Source organism: Microcebus murinus, chromosome 10 (genome assembly GCF_040939455.1).
Source record: "Microcebus murinus isolate Inina chromosome 10, M.murinus_Inina_mat1.0, whole genome shotgun sequence".
Lineage (NCBI taxonomy): Eukaryota > Metazoa > Chordata > Mammalia > Primates > Cheirogaleidae > Microcebus > Microcebus murinus.
The window spans coordinates 13,005,147-13,024,693 of record NC_134113.1 but is presented as its reverse complement, the minus strand read 5'-3'; positions in this window follow the sequence as shown (position 1 = coordinate 13,024,693).

Here is a 19,547-nt window from a genome sequence, read left to right as displayed (position 1 = left end):
ATGCTCCCTGGCAGAAGGGAGGCCTGGCGATGGAAATCTGCCACTATGAGGAAAGTAAGCCAAACTCGCCAGCTCTAATGGAGAGGGGCAGAGAGAGGCAATCATCCCCGTGTGTCTGGACCAAAGTAGCGACGAACGGGCATTGGCAAACAGTAGAAATACCTGTTACGACGACCTATTGGAACCGCATGGATAAACCCTTCATCCTCACCTGGTTACACAGATGGGGAGTAGTAAGAGGGAAGGCCAAAGGCCCAGGAATGGTTCTTGGGAGTGATCATAGCCACTCACTCATTTGTTTGTTCATTCGTTCATTCCAAAAGCACTCTGAGCCCGTATTATGTGTTTGGTAATGGGCCAGGGATGAAGAAACACAGAAGTGCCGTACACAGGCTACTGACCTTAAGGCAGGTGGTCAGGTGGGGAAGGCAGCCATGTAAATGGATAATGAGAACAAACAACCGCAAATGCCAACTGAAGACAGGATTAGAGGGATTCTCCAGATGGGGGAACAGTATGTAAAAACCATGGAGACAGAAAACAGCTTGGGCTGCTCATGCGTCCAGGAAAAATTGGTATGGCTGGGGCTTGGGGCAAGAGAAAGGAAAGGCTGGAAAGTGTGGGATAAAGATCATGGGATGAAGATCAGGGAGAGTGAAAACACCGCGGGGAACAGTGAGAGACCTTTTCATCCATGTTGCTTTCTTTTGCGTCCTGGTGCTATGGGGGAAAGCGTTTTGCTTTTGGAGAGACTTGGGTCAGAATGACAACTCTATTAATGAGCAGCTTCGGGCACATGTCTTGGTCTGTTTTGAGCTGCTACAGTGGAATACCTGGGACTGGGTAATATATAAAGAAAAGAGGGCTATTTAGCTCATGGTTCTTCAAGCTGAGAAGTACAAGGGCACACCCAGGGCTTCTGATGAGGGCTTTCATGATGCGCCACTCTGTAGCAGAGGACAGTCCGTGGGCATGCGCAGAGAAGAGAAACACGGAGGGGTCACCTGGCATTACAGCAACTCACTCTCGTGGGAACTAATCCATTCCCGCGGGAACTAACGCAGACTCGCGAGAGCGAGAACTCACTCTCTAGCAGGAGAGCAGGGGGAAGCTGTTCTTGAGGGGTCCGACCTCACAACGCAAACGCAAACGCCTCCCAGCATCGCGACACTTCCGCCTTGCAGCCCCAAGTTCGACATGCGTTTTGGCGGGGACAAACACACCTCATCCAAACCTAGCAGTATCTAACTTCCCGGGCCTGGGAGGAGGGCAGTGGGTCACACCGCCACGACCTTATGTTGAGGCCACACTCTCGCCGCGCTCAGCCAGGGTTCAGCATGTGTGGGGGTTGGGGGAGACTAGAGCTGGGCCATTTCCGTCACGGTGGGACCCCTCGCATCCCCTCTTGGCTCTGGGACACACACTGGCCTCGCTGGGGCTTTCCCAGAGCCACGCTGCAGCCTGAGGCGCTTCCTGCCCAGCCCTGCGCCTTCCACTCTCCCTTCACAGCTGTCAGACCCTCGTGTGGTCTGAGACGCGCCCCATCCACTCCTGCTCTCACGCCCTTTTGTCCTCCGCGGGCGTTTGCCCCAGTAAATGCCCTGGGCTTCTAACTCCATCTTGGCAACTGCTTCCCAGGGAAGCCAAAGTACCGCAGTGTTATAGTACCACCATTGTGATTTTTGTAGGAGGATTTAATGATATAAAATAATGGGTGTATAGGGGTGGACCACTTGCCAGTCATTTTTTCATGAGCTCGTTTTTCCTTGTACCTTAGAGGCACGCATTACAGTAAAAAGGGCCCTGGTGGACTTGGACTCTCCCAGCCTTGGTTTCAAATTCAGGCTTTTCGCTTCCCTGCTGTGTGCTATTTCTGAGGCTCGGCTTCTTTATGGTAGAAAGCTGGTGACTTTTACCTCCAACAGCAGATATGAGTGATTGAAAGTCCTTATGAAAACAGAGGGTTAAAGGTTATTGTTGACCAACCCTCTGAGCCCCTTTCCTCCTGAAAATGTCCCTTCTTTCTCCATCTCCTCTTTGTGCTACTTTTCTTTTCATTTATGGACCACGTCCTCACTCACAGCCAGAAGGACCCAGGCTTTGAGTAAGTGACTGGGCTTGCACTCGTCTGTGCATCTTCTTACTGGCCAAACTCTGTGCCCAGCTGTGAAATTTTCTCAAAAGGTAGATTGGACTTGAAGCCTGGGCAGAGTTCCCTCAGAGTAAATGAGGTTTATTTAGCATCCTGAGTTGTGCATGTACACTGTGCCAATCTGTGGACTGGGAAAACTGACATGGAGGGGACATGGTTCAGTCTTCCAACAGGTCACCATCAAAGGGAAGAGCTTGCTTATCGCCACTGATGTTGAACTCCTTTCTGTCCTTCACACCTGCCTGGTGCCTTTAGCACTTGCTATTCTCTCTGTCTGGAGCCGTCTTTCTTTTGCTCATGAAATGGTTGACTACTTCTTCCTTCTTATCTCAGTTCATAAGCCACCTCCTACACAGACCTTTGCTGGTCACCAAATCCCAGATAATCTCCATCAAACCATGCTGTTTGTTTTCTTCCTATCACTTATTACACCTTGGCATGCTCTTGTGTGTTTATTTATTTATATTTTTCTTTCATAGTTTTCCCCTACCCTCTAGACCTCTAAAAGTACATAAGCTCCTTGAGGACTGGGATCCTGTCTGTCTTGGTCACTTCGGCATATATTCTTGGAACCTCAAGCAGTGCTAATATCTCCATCAGTATTTGTTGAATAAATCAATATGTTGAAGAATGACTATTTGCAAAGAACATTTGCTCATGAATATAACCAGGTTTTATTTTTTTCCAACAGAAAAGTATTTCATACATGCTTCCATTATATGTGTTGAGCTGCACTCGATGGGGGCAACTGTAATAGAGCCTAATTTTCTCTCCTGCTGATCTCCAAGCTGCTGCGCAGGCCCGTTGTTACCCCAACCCTGGAGGAAATCTCACTCAGGTACCACAGCCTTCTGAGTTCCTCTCAGTCTCAAGCATAACTTCATTTTGGCAAATAAACTGTCCAACCCAATCTACCATTTCAAGTCAAATCATGAGAAATTGCTAATATTTGATAATTTTCAATCTATGTAAATGACATTTTCACATAGTCGAAACTTACAATGCAGCATAAATTGAACACAATTCAAATTTAAGCTCATTCCCTCCCTCAGCTTGGAAGCTGATGAAGGGCATGGTTATGTCTCTCATGACCACCTTCTACACCACTGGCTCCTGTTTCTCCTTTACGGTCAGACAAACAAAGAGGGGAATGGGGAGAAGGGCATAGTTTCATGTGGCTGGTTAGTGTTGGAAGTTGGTTTTGGGGTCTAGGCTTGGTGAACAGTTAAAACTGACATCTTCCTTGGACTACTGAGTGTGTGTTTTGCTTGGGAGCTTCCCTCAGGGCAATTCCCCTTCTGAAATCAATGCATTCTGTGGGGACAACCAAAGGTGGCCCATCCTCTGGTTGTGTGCCCCAGGGATCCTTGTGCACAAAACCTTCCAAGATGTTCCAGGCTAGCTCTCTCAGTTGTGGCTGATCCACCAATAGTGAAAGAATCTCTTTCACCCAGTAGAACTTACTCACAGGGTTCATTCACAGCCTCTCACACCAGTCTCAATGTTCCCTCAACCCCAAGGACCCAGATCAAGCTCCCTGTATGGTCCCATTAACCTCTCATCCAATTTAACATCAAGAGGTGAGCCCCTTCCCTCTACCTTGAGAAGAAAGAGGGGACAGACCCTTTCACACTTCTACAGCTCTCTCCAAAGGACTCCCCTCCTCAAATACTTCCAACTCAATATGTTTATAAACTGGATGTAAACGATTTTGCTGGCAGAACCAGTTGTACTGTTTCCTATTCCATCGTGGGTGGGGGATCCGACACCTCATTTTAGGATGTGGGGATGGATACCCATCATCCACTATACTATTCTAGGCCTTTGGGGCCTCTGTTGAAATTCTAGGATGACAGGAAGAACTATCATTGACATTGGTTTCACTTATTTACAATTGTTTATCAAGTCTTGGCTTCCCAGGCATTTTATTTCATAATTAACGGCACCAACCCGCAAAGTACAGCTGCTTCTGACCCTATTAGATGAAGATTTGGGAGACAACTCGGCTGCCTGTTAGAAGGTTTTAATCAGCTTGGCCTTTGAAAAAGATGGATTACAAGAGCAGCATGTGATCAGTGCTGTGAGGGAGACCTTCAAAGTCAGTTTTCTGCTAGGAAAAGTTACTTAAAAATATATTGACAAACTGACCAACCACTCACAGGACTGGGTCATTTAAACATGGCAGCTGTTGACAGAGTTTGACAAAGATCAAGTCTCTTATCTATTTTTTAAAAATGACATTGCATAAAGAGTCTGACATCCAGACTCTGCAAGGGACAGTGGAAGGCAAAGTATAACGTTCTAGGGTTCCTTACTTTTCCACTAACAGATAGGTAATGTAGAACACAGGTTTTGGGTTCAAACAGATCCAGATTTGAATTCCTGCTTCCTTCTTTATTAACTGAGTGTTATTAGTTAGATTTTCCTCACCTGGAAACCCGAATTGATAGGATTTATATGAACATTAAACAAGGTAAGTTTCATGATACTTTGCTTTGAACATAGTAAATACTTGATAAGTATTAACTTTTTTTTTTTTTTTTTGAGACAGAGTCCTGCTCTGTTGCCTAGGCTAGAGTGTAGTGGCATCATCATAGCTCACTGCAACCTCAAACTCCTGGGCTTAAGTGATCCTCCTGCCTCAGCCTCCCGAGTAGCTGGGACTACAGGCACAGGCCATGACACCCCGCTAGAATTTCTATTTTTAGTAGAGATGGGGGTCGCACTCTTACTCAGGCTGGTCTAAACTCCTGAGCTCAAGCAATCTTCCCACCTTGGCCTCCTAGAGCACTAGGATTATAGGCATGAGCCACCATGCCCAGTCAATATTAACTATTTTTGACAAAATTGTTATTATTACCAATTTAGTAATTATGAACCCAGAAGTCAAACTACCTAGGCTTGAATCTTTGACTCTGCTACTTACCAACTATGTGGTCTTGTCTACAAAATGTGGGTATTAATAAAACCTGTCTCAAAGGGTTACGGATAGTATTAACCTGAGTTAATGAATGTAAATATAAAATAGAACAACACCTAGAACGTAGAAGACTCTCAGCAACTGTTAGCTGTTAAAATTACTATTACTTACTATTCCTAAGGCCCTCTTTGTAATCTTTTCCCCCAAGAATTCCATAGACTGGAAAATGTGATCTATCCAACTATGCTTGATTTCTTCTCTTCCCTCCCCAATCCTCCTGCTAAAATGGATCAAAGACAGTCATGGCTGCAAATTAGGATTTCTGATTAGCAGGAGGGAACCTAGAAGTGTTATCAGACTAATTCCAGTAAAAAAGCAAAGACATTGGTATTTTTGTTAACCAATGAAACATTATGCCTCCAATTGCCTTTTTAAAATTTTAGATACAACTCCAAACTTAGCAAATAAATTGCAAACACAATACAGAAACATTTTTTACTAAATTATTTGAGAGTAAGTAGCCAATCTGTTGTCCTATCACCTAGAATACTTACGTGTGTATTTCTTAGAAACAATGACATTCTCCTATAATCACAACACATCTTTCAAATCAGAAAGTTAGGCTTGATACACCATCACCATCCACTCCTCTGTTCCACTCAAGTTTCTCCAATTGTCCCAATAATTTCCCTCTCAGCTAAAGGAGTTTTTGTCTTTTTTTGTCATTGCACCTCATAGGTGGTAGATGAGTTCATTTTTTAATTTTAATCTCTTGATCAAGGGGGCGTCTGCTGGGCTCCCCCATGCTAAAGTCGCTTCTCTTCCTTTTGTAACTATTATAATATGTGTTTATGGAAAAGCACTTTGACACTACACAAATATGCCATTGTTGTCAGTCTTATCAGTATGGATTTGCAGTTTCCTATTTTATTCTATAATAATAAAATCATACAATAAAATAATAAAGTCATCATCTATTAGTATCATTATTTATTCTGTCCCTAATTTGGCCATCGGGGCTCTATTGAGGCTGGTTTGGGTCCCCTTTGACATGCACCCATGGTTTCTCTCTGTCACGGGAGAGATGTCTCCAGGCTCATCTTGGGCTTTCGCTGCCCTCCCTCTGAAATAAGCCATTTCCTAGAAGGCTCTGGTTTCTTTCACTGGAGGATGGTATTAGGAAACCAGCATATGAGCTATAAGTGTGCTCACTGCGGCTGGGAGGTCACTGCTCCCAGGTCTTCTCAGTAGACAGCACCAGGGAAAGTGTCTGTGTAGATCCACACATTTATATCTCATCTACCTATCTTCATTAAAAACCGTGAATTCACTCCAACTGTAACCCCAAAACTATGATTTTCATTCTAATTTTCTGTCTTTCCATATTTGTACCTCCCTTCTCCAGCTGGTTCCCACTCTCCCTACTTGATTTGCCACTTTGAGCAATCCCCCTGCATGTAACTAACCGCCTCCTTCCCCTGCCACACACCCCCCCAGGGACAGATGGCCCTTGTTCCATTTGAACCCCAATAGCCTGCACAGGGACACCCCTTCACCCTGCTGAGTCTTGGCTGTCCCTGCCCTGGGCTGCCCCTGTGCACAGGTATCCTCTTGAGGAACCCACTTCAGAACACCCTTCCTTACTTCTTCATGCTCAAGCTCACTCCTCCCGTGGGGTCCCCTGTCCTTCTTGGGCTCCAATAGCCCCCCACAAACTGCCCTTCATGCAGATGTGCTCGTCATCCTGCTTGGGTTCTGACTACCTGTGTGGAGCAAACCCCCAGCACCACCCCACAGATACCCTAATCACCCCACTGGGCCCCAATAGCTGCTCCTCTCTGTGGTTGTTCCCCACCCCCACATGGATGACTCTCTCCTGACACAGACAACATAGCCACATGCTCCAGTCCTGACATTTCACACGCCCCTCTGCATGGAAGCCCCCTCACCCTGGAAGGGCTCAGGTGACCCTGCTCAGGGCAGCCCTCACCTGTGACCCTCCCACCCTGCCTGTGCGACCCTGTTGGCTCCAGGTCATGGCAGCTCCCTCCCTGGTGGGTGCAGGCGCCTACATTTGCTACAGTACCTGGCAGCCTGGGGATTGACTTACTCAGCAAGGAAAGAGCAGGAGTGGGGCTGAGAGTGTAAGATACTGGGCTATAAGGACAATGGACACCTTCCAGCTTCTGTTTACTGCTTGTTTGCTAACCGCAAGGCATTATGAGTACATTATGGGATGCAGAGGAAAAAGACAAAGAACGCAGAAACCAGAGTCTCTCAGCTAGGACCCGGACAGGTTAGAGCATATCAGGGGCAGGATGAAGTAAGAATCACTGTGGGGGCGGATGCATGGTCAGTATGTAAACAACTTAGCTATAAAAGGGTCACTAGCACACAAAGGGGGGTCCCTGCCCGAAGTAGAGGCCACTGGGCTCGCACTCTAGGGGCTAGGACCCTAGCTCGAGCTAGACAATAAAACTCCTTTTGATAATTACAGCCTCGGTGACTCTGTCTCTCTGTGATGCAGCCCTGTGAATCTTGAATATAACAAGAGAAGAAGAGAAGAAGAAGAAGGGGAATAATATTTGAGGCAAAGATTCTTCTTTAACACCCCAAGTCAGTGTTTTTACAAATACGTGCCTAAATTAATAAAAAGGCTAGAACCTCTAAGACTTTTTAGAAGCATCTTTTAAAAGAAAGTCACAGTCTTTGAAATTGAGTTATTTCAAAACATGCAACATCATACTCTGATTTCTCTTCAGATTATATAAATCTTTCGCCTTTTACAAAATATGCAACATTGACCTAAGCCTATTGCTTATGTTGCAGAGGTACTCTAAGGATCAAAGAAGATACTAAATGTGAAGTCACTCTTCCCACTTTAAAGCGCTAAGAGGAAAGAATCCAATGCTCAGGGTGGCACAACACTTTCCACACACACAGGAGCCACCATACTCTGACAGCTGCCATGATTGGTCTCTAGGAAAAGGAGTTCAAGGCTCCAATCAATCCCTCTTCCTGTTCCAATCTTTGATCCTCCCAGAGATGTAGCAGGACCAGGGTCACAGCATCTCACCGTCAACAAGGAGGAGCCTTCAAGACCCGGTACCTGGTACCCATGTCCTTCTTCTCTTTCTTCCTCCTACGTGTCAATTATCACACAGCCTCATTTTTCTCTTTCTTTCCTTTTTGGCTGTTCTATTTTCTCTAAGGGACAGCCTAGCCCTTAGATGCGGCCCCAGACTGAGCAAGTTTGTGGGCAGCCTAAGCAAGATTTTCCCTCTGCAGTGGGTTAGACATTCTTCTTCACTGAACACTGGAAAGAAATAGGCATGGTAGGCGTTCATCTTGGTTAATGCAAGGCTATAGTTAGCGCTAACAAGTATAGTAAGAGAGATGTCCTACATGTGCCCGAGCGTTGCTTTTTATTACAAGTTGCTTATTAGTTCAATTCTAACATAAGTTCCCTGCCCTGTTTTTCTTTCTTTGTGTTTATAGTTCTTTTAAGACCTATAAGAAAGAGAGGTGGCTTGTCCAAGCCAGGGTTTGGATATTCTTGGGTTCCCTTTATTCCCTCAATAGCTATTTATCAAGCTCCTATGTACTAGGTACTTTTTAAAGATGATAATAAGTAGTGGTAAGTGTATGAGATGTGGCTCATCTCTGTTGAAACTTAGTCGAATGAGTAAGAGAGGCTTCAAACAAGAAACCCACATGCATAATTGCCAGTTATATCACTTGAAAATGCAAAATTTGAACTAAATAGAAATTAGACAGAGTCCAAAGAAATATATATCAGACAGAAGCAACAGCATGTGCAAAGGCCCTGGGGCAAGAAATAATTTGACAGGTTCAAGGGACTACAAGGAGGGTACAGAGGTTGGAGAGCAGTGATCAGGAGGTATTATGAATAAGAAACAGGACTGGAGAGACAGGCAGCCACCAGATTATGCTGGTTTTATAGGCTGGTAAGAATTCTAGGCTTTATTCTAAGTGCATGAGGATCATGAAAACATCTTAAGCAGAAAAGTAGCATAATTTACTTAAAAAATATTCTTGCTACTTTGTAGAAAATGAGTTGAAAAGGAGCAAGATTAAAAGGCAATAGGCCATTCAGGAGCTATTGCGATCATCCAGGTGTGAAGTGATGGCAGCTTATCCGGAGAGAGCAGCAGAAACTCTCCCATCCATCATCCTCAGCAATCCCAGGCCAGGCTGAAGGTGGTGGGTCCACAAGGGCTCAAAGACATGACTTCAGGCTCATTAGATTAATCTCCTAACTTTTGGTCAAACCAGCCATAGTACAATGTGATTTTTTTTCCCCCTCATCTGAGATTCAAACTCGTTATTCTTTGTAATGGTTGGGGATATTCACCAATTCATCATTCCACATATTACAGAGGGGAACTGAGATGTGTGGCTCCCAGTGAGCCGCACCTCTTGGTATTCATGCCTTGGTGTCATCCCTTCCCATGAGCATGAATTGGACTTAGAAATTCTCTTCTGATGAACAGAATACTGGAGATGGATTAGATGTCACTTCGGATTTTAGATCCCATAAAGACTGTGGCTTTGCTCGCTCTGAGGGAAGGCAGCTGCCCTGCTGTGGGCTGCTCTGTGAAAGGCCATGTGATTTGGAGCTCATATGCAGCCTGAGAGGACCCGAACCCTGCCAACAGCCACGGGAGTGAGCCTGGACACAGACGCTCCCCCAGTCAAGTCTTGATATGACTTATGACTGCTGCCCCAGCCAACACCTTGATTGCAGCCTCCAGAGAGACCCTGAGCAAGAGGCACCCAACTAAACAATACTCGGAGCCTCCCAGGAACCGTGAAATAGTAAGTGTTTGTTGCTTTAACCTGCTGAGTCTTGGAGAGATTTGTTGTGCTGCAGTGAATACCAAATATAGCAACATTCTAAAATATCTCAAGTATTTGTGCGTTGTCTCCAAAAGCAGTCTTGGTGTCTGTCCCCCAGTCTTACACAGCTGCATTAGCGGGTCCATTCCTGTCAGGGCAGTAGTCACCAGCCACAGAGGCAAAACATTCCTGGAGACACTGGTTATACATCTGGAGACCCATGTCCAGCCCTCTCAGAAATGCATAAGTGGAGGTTTCCAGAGGAACCTTTGATCTTGCAGCTCACCAGTTTTAGGGTAGAGATACTATATCTTGTATCTTCTAACTTCCAGATTGATTTAGCGTCTCAGTCTTCTAGCTTTTAGGGTAATAAGCCAGAACCTCTGATCAGAAACTTCTAGATGATATTCAGAGTTTTGGCACTATATTAGTTTCCTGTTGCTTCTGTAGCAAATACCACAATCTTAGTGGCTTAAAACAACACATTTCACACACAGTTTGGTGGTCAGAAGTCTGAAATGACTGTCAGTGGAATGAAATAAAGGTGTTGACAGGGCTGAATTCCTTTTTGGAGATTCTAGGGGAGAATCTATTTCAAGCTTTGTAAGGCTGTCTGCATTTCTCAGCTCTTGCTCCCCTCCCCCATCTTCAGAGCCAGCCATGGGGAGGTGACTCTTTCCCCCATCACAATACTCCAGTGCTCTCTCTCTCCACCACTCAGGAATTCTTGTGAATACATTGTACCCACCTGGATAATTCAGGATAATTGACATATATCAAAGCCAGCTGTTCAGTAACCTTAATTCTATTTATAATTTTAATTCTTCTCTGCCATGTAACATATTAATAGGTTCATGGTATTAGATGGAGCTATCTTTGGTGGGGAAGATGGTGGTATTATTTTGCATGCTGCAGGAACCTTCCCTCTCCCTCCCTTGGTACCTTGTTGATTGCTGAGGAAATGTTGTAGTAACACCTTTATACCAGATACATACGCTCTTCCCTCTGTCCCTTTATGGTAACAACTTCAATGTGCTCCTCAGGGTCCATCACCCTGTGAACAAGCCACTGACTGAGGGTGTAACCGAGCTTCCAACACAAGGGTTTCCAACCTCATGCACTGAGTCAATAGACAGTGAATGATACAATGGGGTTTTTGCAAACACTGAGATCCACACTTGGAATTTTAATTGCATGCTAGCAGATGCATACATCTGGCCTACTATGGCTAGCAGATACATACAGCTAGCCATAATGCCTAATATGGGGATGGCCACGTGTTGGGCAACCCATGGATGCAACTCGTCTTCATCTTCCTTGGCACCTTTGTAGTGGCTGAAGCTCATTGGGCCTGTGAGATGAAGTATGGGATGGGAAAAGTAGAAGAAAAATGCCTTGGTTCATGTGCATTATTCATGAAGCCTGGATATTAATATTAATGATCCTGTCCACTAAAGTCAGGTAAATGAAATATGCAGAGGAAGATAAACTTGGAAGCCCAGAAACTTCAGGTCTTTTAGACTTAGTTCCCCTGAGGGCATAACTATAAAAGTATAGCCAGATTTATACACAGCTATTGTGCAGAGCCAAATTAGAGCTTGCTAAGAACTTTTACATTTATTAACTTCCCCACAGTAACCCCCGAAGTTAGCAATACCAGGAAGAGCTCCCACATTACGAATGAGGAAAGGGAGGCCCCACCAAAGTCACAGAGCATGACAGAAGCAGAGCTGGAGCTGTGATTCAGGTGACCTGACTGTAAATCTCACATTCTCCTCACAACCTCACTCTGCTATGTTAATTTTTACATAATGTGATTTAGATGACATACACAAATTTCTCTTGATGTTACATAGAGTAGAAAAGCAACAAGGATGAAAAGCCACTGTGCTAAGAACATTTAAAATCCTCTCTGTCTCACAAAATTTCTGTGTCTATAAAATGGGATATAAGTAGGGCTTATCCCATATGCTTCTTGGGCGATTAAATGAAAGGATGAACACAGAAAAGTCAACACAGTGCCTTTTGTTGAGATGGCTTTCCAGGAAAAAAATAGCCTTTATTTACCTATTCATTCATTTGCTCATTCAACAAATGTTCGCTGAGCTTCCACGATGCCTACAGACCTGTTCTGAGCACTGGAGTTACAACAGTGAACGAAAGAGACAAAGACCCTTCTCTTTTTCCTTTCATGGCTACCCACAAACCAGTAAGGAGAGTGGTGATTAGATGGAGTTCGGTCGGGAAGGGTGAGGGGTCAGGAAGTGTCAGGAAGTTCCTCTCTGAGGAGCTGATATTTGATCCATGTGAAGGGAGCCAACGAGGCCTAAGGGAGTCACCCCAAGTAGAGAAGAGTGATCCCAACATGAAAACTATGGAAAATAGCATACTCCAAGCTGTGCTTAGCAACTTAGAACATTGGCTATATTGGGGAGATTTTCAGTTTAGGTTCAGATTCAATGTAGCATGAGCTTCCGCTCTCCACTGTCCCCACATCCCTGCTAACATCCACTCCTCAAGTTTCCCAAGAATAAAGCAAAGGACGGAATTCTGCATTCCACGTCTTGCTCCAGAGCCCTCTGCCTTCTTGCCAGGAAGCTGGTTAACTGAGCTTTCTCCTCCTGCCTCTGCTGAGGCTCACCTGAAAAATCTCTCCTGCATCCTTATCATAACATCGTTGAACTCTGAGTACCTGTGAATTTAATTCAACAGCATTTATTGAGCATCTGCTCTGTGCTGGCACAGTTGCAAACCCAGGGTATATAGTTATTTACCCATCTCATTTCATTTATGTTTAGTGTCTGGAGGGTAAAGATTGTGAATTTTTATGGATGTAATCCCAGCACCTAGGATTTCCTTGATATTTAAAACCATGACCTAAAGAGATGGCTTAGTCCATTTGTTGCTTTAAAGACCACATGAGGTTGGGTGATTTATGAAGAAAAGAAGTTTACTTAGCTAATCATTCTGCAGGTTGCACATGAAGCTCAGCACTGGCATCTGCTGCTAGTGATGGCTTTGGGCTGCTTCCACTCCTGGCAGAAGGTGAGGTGGAGCTGGCGTGTGCCTAAGGTCACATGGCAGGAGAGGAAGCAGGAAGCAAGGTGCGGGTGGGGGTGGGGGTGGTAAGTACCAAGCTCTTTTTAACAGCCAGCTCTTGCGGGAATTAACAGAGTGAGAATTCACTCACCCTCCACAAAGGCCTTAATCTATTCCTGAGGAGTCACCCCATGACCCAAACATCTCCCATTAGGCCCCAACTCCAACACTGGGGGTCAAATTTCAACATGACATTTGGAAAGGATGAACAAAACAGACTATAGCAAGAGATATTTGGTGACTTAATCACACTAAAGTTCACCACCTTTCTTACACTCCATGCCTCCATATCTTTTCACAAAAATAACATTAAGTCACTTATTTTTTACCTCACTGAGAGTCAGAAGGCTCTTTTGTGTAAATTAACTCATTGGGAATTAGGAGACTTAAAAATGTTTATTCCTTTCAATTCAGCAATTGTACATTTAGGAAATAATTCCAAATAAATAAAAAGAGTCTAGTGAAATATTTGAGTGTAGAGGTACTCCTTTCAGCATTATTTATATTAATCAAAATTGGTCACAGTCTTATGTCCAGCAACACAATAGCAGTCCAATAAGTTGCGTTTCTTTCTGCACATCTGCATCTTTCTCCTCCTCTTCCACCTCCTTCTCCTCCCTTCACCCTCTGCCTCCTCCTTCCTATTCTTATCCTTCGCTCTACTTTCTTCTTCCAAAGAAAGCTTCATCACCTTGCACTCAAAGGAGCACCTACCATTTTGAAAGATGGTAACTATAGGGTAGACAGGTGAAGCCAAATCTAGTTTACAGAAACCTATAAAGGTTGTATGCTACTTTACTGATGTGTGTACATTTTTTGTGAAACTTTACATCTGAAAATAATTTGAGATGGTTTATTCCAGAAAAGATTTACCTAAGTTTCTGCTAGCTACCTGGGGCAAGGGTCTACAAGACTAGGGCCATTTTAAACTGAATTCCTAGCTAGATGTTCAACAGGTAGAGTGAATTGTGACTGCAACCTGCCTGATAGCTGGTTAATGTTTACAACTTCTTATTGGCAAATATTCCTCCCCATTCATGCCAAGGTTTCTGAGATGGGCAAACTTTTTTGAAGTCCTCCAGGGGATGGGTATTTCTAATTCTCCTATGCACTAAAGATGTAAACTCTGTAGGGTCTGGCTTTATTAGGAGCTCCTATGCTAGAGATCTCTTTATATTAAGTGGACTCTGTATCTTGTTAGCTGTCTCTGGGCCCTGTAAAACTGCAAAAAAAAATCTTTGAAATTTCACTCCAGGCACAGGAAACTTCAGTGCTATGCTTGCACCTCTAGAAAGGGGCAATAGTAGAGAAAGCTCAGTCCTTGTTATGAGTAACACTCACCTTTTTGCAAGGTCAAAGAACAAAAATATTTCTCCAGCAGTGGACGGTTGTCTCAGCAGGAGGATTGTTGGGAGTGGTACTGGGCGGAGGCACCTAGTTTATCAACTGACAGAAACAAAAGCCCTTCACTCAGTAAGATAAAGAATTGTGACACAAACCTAAATTTGCCTGCCTCCGGGGATCCTTGACCACTCTGAACCACATCACATTTAATACCCTCGTAGTGATGGTACAGATAGATTCCAGTCTACTCCAATTTAAGTCAGATTGGATCACGGGTACTATATTTAGTACTCAGAACTTGTATACCTTTTCTGAATGACTTAGCTCTAGAGTTCAACTTTGTTCCTGCTCATTCCAAAGCAGAGAGAGCAGCTGAGCCTGGGGGCAGGTATGCAGCAGAGAGTGAGGTAAAGGGAGCAAGTAGGATTTGCATTTTGCAGTGTTGTTTTGCCCCATGAGTGCAAATGATTAGCCAGACCATCTTTCTGCTCCATTCATCCCCAACCTCTTCCTCCCCTCCCTAGTCAATCTGGGCAGCATTACTCTCAGAATCCAAGACGGAGGCAAGTCAAGATTAATGGGCTGTCACACATTTATATAAAATCTGCTTTTCCTTTTCCTCTTCAATGAGATATTCAAACACATTACAATAAGCAATATAAAAACCATAACACATAAACCTTTTACTTACATTTCTTAAGACTTCATCTAAAGGAGATAGAGCATCAACTTTCTCTAGATATCTTCTAAGAGTATTACCATGGAAAAAATTAAAACTATAGAAAATTGTTCCAGCTGCATATTTGATTTATATAAGAAGGAACTAGAATTCTACACACACCTAAAAGGGAAAGCTGTCCTTCAAATGCACAGGTTGAGTCACTCATCTACCCATATCTTTGCCCTTATGTTCACTCACCTATGCCCACCAATTCCATCAGTCAACCATCAATCTATTGCCTATAAAATTATCCATCTCTCCACTCATTAATCTGCCCAATCTTCAACCCATTTATCAAACCACAATTCCATCTATAAATATATTTTCCATCTATTTGTCTATTCACCCATCTAACCATTTATCACTGTTTTTAACTTACAGCGATACATTTATCCATGTATCTATCAATCCATTTCTTGATTTATCTATCTATTCAGAAATCTTTTTTGGCACCCATTACTTATGGGATACTGAGCTGGTCTACATCTGAATACTAAGATAGGTACCACTATAACACAAGGCAAAATGTGGCAAGTACTTTTGTATGAGCAAAGTATTCAAGGGAATCTTAGGATGGAGCAGTCAGTGTTTCATGGAGAGGAAAAGGAGAAAGAGAATGAAGAGAAACAGTATTTGATTTAGCAGTTAAATTACATGCAAATTTTAACAGATGGAAATTGAGTGGATAGAGTTGGGGTTTCTGGAGAACATGGGGTTTTGAGAGTTCTTTCAATTCCTGGAGAGACCCTATGTTCTTCTAAGCTATATGAACCAAGAGTTGCCCTTGGTGAAAGGGAGAGAAAGAAACTTCTGTTATGTCGAACCACTGAGACTTATTTTCAGGTTGGTTGTTTTAGCATTTAGTGTTAAATATCCTGATTAATTAAAGCACCTGTAACATGCCAATTTATTCCCAACATATTCTGGGGGATCAGAAGATGCAACAGGTTGTTTGTACACTGCCAGTAATGAGACATGAGATGTACATATTCTTCTCTCTTTTTCTCCTCTGACCCCTCCTCTTCTTCCTCCTCTTCCTCTTTCTTTTTCTTCTTATTTCCTCATCTGAGGGTCTAGACCTGGTTGACTATGGTTCTTCTAACTCAGTAGCCCAGAAAGCTGAAGTTCCCAAGAATGTTTTCCCTCTGGAACCTGATCATACCTGGTATTCATTTAGTCATAATGATAAGCTGTCTCCCTGTTAGTTTTCAGGCTTCCCAAGTGCAGGATGAACACCTTGGTTTCTTATCAAGATTTTTGATGCATTTATGGGTATATTCTGGGTACTTGAGAGCTCCTTCATATCCTAGAAATACAACCCTTTTGACTCCGGGCTGTCCTGTGCTAGGGCCTTACATTTGTAGGGGGCTTTACAGTTCATACCTCCCAACACCTGGGTGAGGCAGGCCTAGCAGATACTGACCGATACACCGGCCAAACGGTAGAAGTCTCTGCACAATTCTATGTGATTTTTCTCCAGGAAATACCCCCTCTGCTCCAGTCTTCACTAAAGCCTTCTGAAGTCATGAATGCCTGGTGTGCAGATTCTTTGTGGTGGAAACTCAGGATGGTGACTACTCCATGTGGTGGAGAGATGAGAAAATTAGGGCCCAGAAGGCAGTAGGGACTAGAACATAGCTCTTACCTGCTTGTATCACCTTCAATACTAAAGACTTCCATGGGCCATGGGATTAAAAGTCATCAAGGAGAAATTAACTTAAATCTCAACAGTTAGGGAGGGGTCTCATTGATATTTGTATTGCATAAAGAATTTGCTCTTAATTAAACAACAACACTAAGAATTGCTTTTATTGTTTAATGGAAAAGCAAGTACCACATGTACTCAATACTAAATTGGAACTAATCAATCAACCCTTATGTGCACATTAGGAAGTAAAACTCAAAGGAAATCAGGCAGGGGGAAGGGGGGAAGAGGATGGGTAGATTCACACCTAATGGGTACAGTGCACACTATCTGGGTGAAGGGCACACTTACAACTTTGACTCATACTGTACAAAAGCAAATCATGTAACCAAAACCATGTAGCTCCATAAAACTCTGAAATAAAAAAAGAAAAAAAAAAAACCCCACACAACAGAGCCAGTCATGGTGGCATGAACCTGTATCCCTAGCTACTCAGGAGGCTAAAGAGGAGGGAGGATCCTCTGAGCCCAGGAGTTCGAGGTTGCAGTAAGCTATGATCATGCCACTGCAATCCAGCCTGGGCAACAGAGTGAGATCCCATCTCTAAAAAAATAAAAAGAAGAAAATAAGAAAACACAACAGTGTTGAATGATGCACTTTTCTGAAGCACTAGTTTCAAGGTAATTTCTACAATAATATAATTCCCACTCCTTTGCATTTTAATATGCTTCTCAAGGAGGGCGGAGAAGAAGAAGTTCTACTCAGTAAAACAATGCGTAATACCCAGCCTGGTTTATCTGTGCTGTAGCTTAAGGGAGGAAGCTATGGGTTCTGAGGAAGCCTTTCAACCAGCACTGCCAATAGAAATACAATGTGAGCCATACATGTAATTTTGAATTTTCTAGTAGTCACAATAGAATACGAACATGTGCAATTAATTTTAATATATGTTATTTAAGCCAATACATCTAAAATATCATCATTTTGACATATTTCATATTCTTTTATCACATTGAGCCCTTGAAATCAGGTGTGTTGTACGTCTCAGGTCAGCTACATTCCAAGTGCTCAGTAGCTGCGTGTGGCTGGTGCGGCTAGTGTCCACCATACTGGACATCACAGCTCTGAGGCCTGCCACTGCCAGAAACAGCCAAGCCAAGGCAGGGTGAACTTCTCTGGTGGGCTCTATGATGCCCTGAGTAGTGAGTCTAACCTCTGACCCCTGACCTCTCCTCCTTGTCCCCCAGGAGGGCATTATCCTTGTCCACAGAAATGGGGCAGATCTCATCCAGTGCTTACCTGCCCAGGCCTCCTGGAAGAGCTACTGATTGGAGGAGAAGTGTGGAAGATTCCAGATGTATATTCCACCTGTCATCTGCCAAGACTCCAGGTAGCCTGGGGCAGTTTTTCAGCACTGCTTCCCCCATCTGCATGCTGACGTCTGCACGTGATTGCTCACAGTCCGTCTGCACGCTCTCTTAGCAGCATCCTCCTCCTTTTCTCTCCACTCATCCCCACTTTGAGCAGAGCAAGAGAAAGCAAGGTGCTTGTTATTTCAAATGGGGCTTGACGCAGCTTCACAAAGAGTATAAAATCAAACCATTTCACAGGCAATCACACCCAGGCAGTTAAAACAAACGGAGAACTCAATTACAGCCCATTACTGTCGGATGCAGTGCTCTGGTCTCTGCATCCATGGTTTCTAGAAAAAGGGTAGGAAGGGGCAAAGGGCACCCCCCTTCTGTTGCCTCTAATAGGCTGGGTCCACTGAAAAGAGTTTCATGTTTTCCATCAGTCCAAAAGGGAAACACAAGTGAACAATTCTCCTGCTATTTAAATAGCTGAAATGATGGTGTCGACAAGTGCTAAGCAAACAACCTTTCTTTGATTAGCATTATGGGTCCAAAAATGTATTTACTCTGTGTGTATGTGTGTGTGTGTGTGCATGCACATGCAACACACATGTGATTGCTTCCTCACAGCCATGGAGTATGTACACTTGTCACATCTGATGGTACTGGAGTCAGAATAAAATGAGGTTCCTATTTCCTATGGGCATCTTGAACATGTCAAATTAGTGCTTTTTTTTGTAAAATGAGAATAATAACAGGGATGCTATAAAGACCAAACATAGTAAGACTTGTATAAGTTACTTTCTGAGTATCTATCTTTAATATCTATTTATTCATAAATGGAGGAGTGTGGTGTGAATTAGACAGGCCTGGTTAATAAAATGGTACAAAGAATAATGAAGGTCAACTTAGAGACATGAGCCTGTTCTGAACCTTTGTTCTATGTTATCAATGCATAGAAATTACAGATAAAACATTTTATATAGTTATAAGAATAACATTGTTTTGTTCAAAGTATAAGAAAGAAATAGATGATGGGGAAATCTAACGTGGGAAGCCTGAAATTGAAGTATCCTGATCTGTAGATGTTAGGACCAGGTATGGGTGGTGGGGGTCAGAGACCCCTTTCGTGGGTAGGGACAAGGACTCAGTGTACCCCATGCATGGAAAGGACTGTATCCTTTTTCCCCAGGTGAAGCCAGGGTCACGAATGGCCCATGAATTGACACCTTAGTAGCTCTGCCTTCCCACCTCATGCTGTGACCAGGACTATGGCAACAAGATGTGCCTGGTGGAAAATGGGTCCCTAGTGAGCCTGGCAAGTGGACCAGGATTGTACAGTATGGGAGATGCAGGAATCAACACTGTTGCAAGGCCAGATTTATACACTTTCCAGCTGAACATTCTTTTATCTATTAAACTTCTCTGTTTAAAGTAAAACTAGAATATCTTCT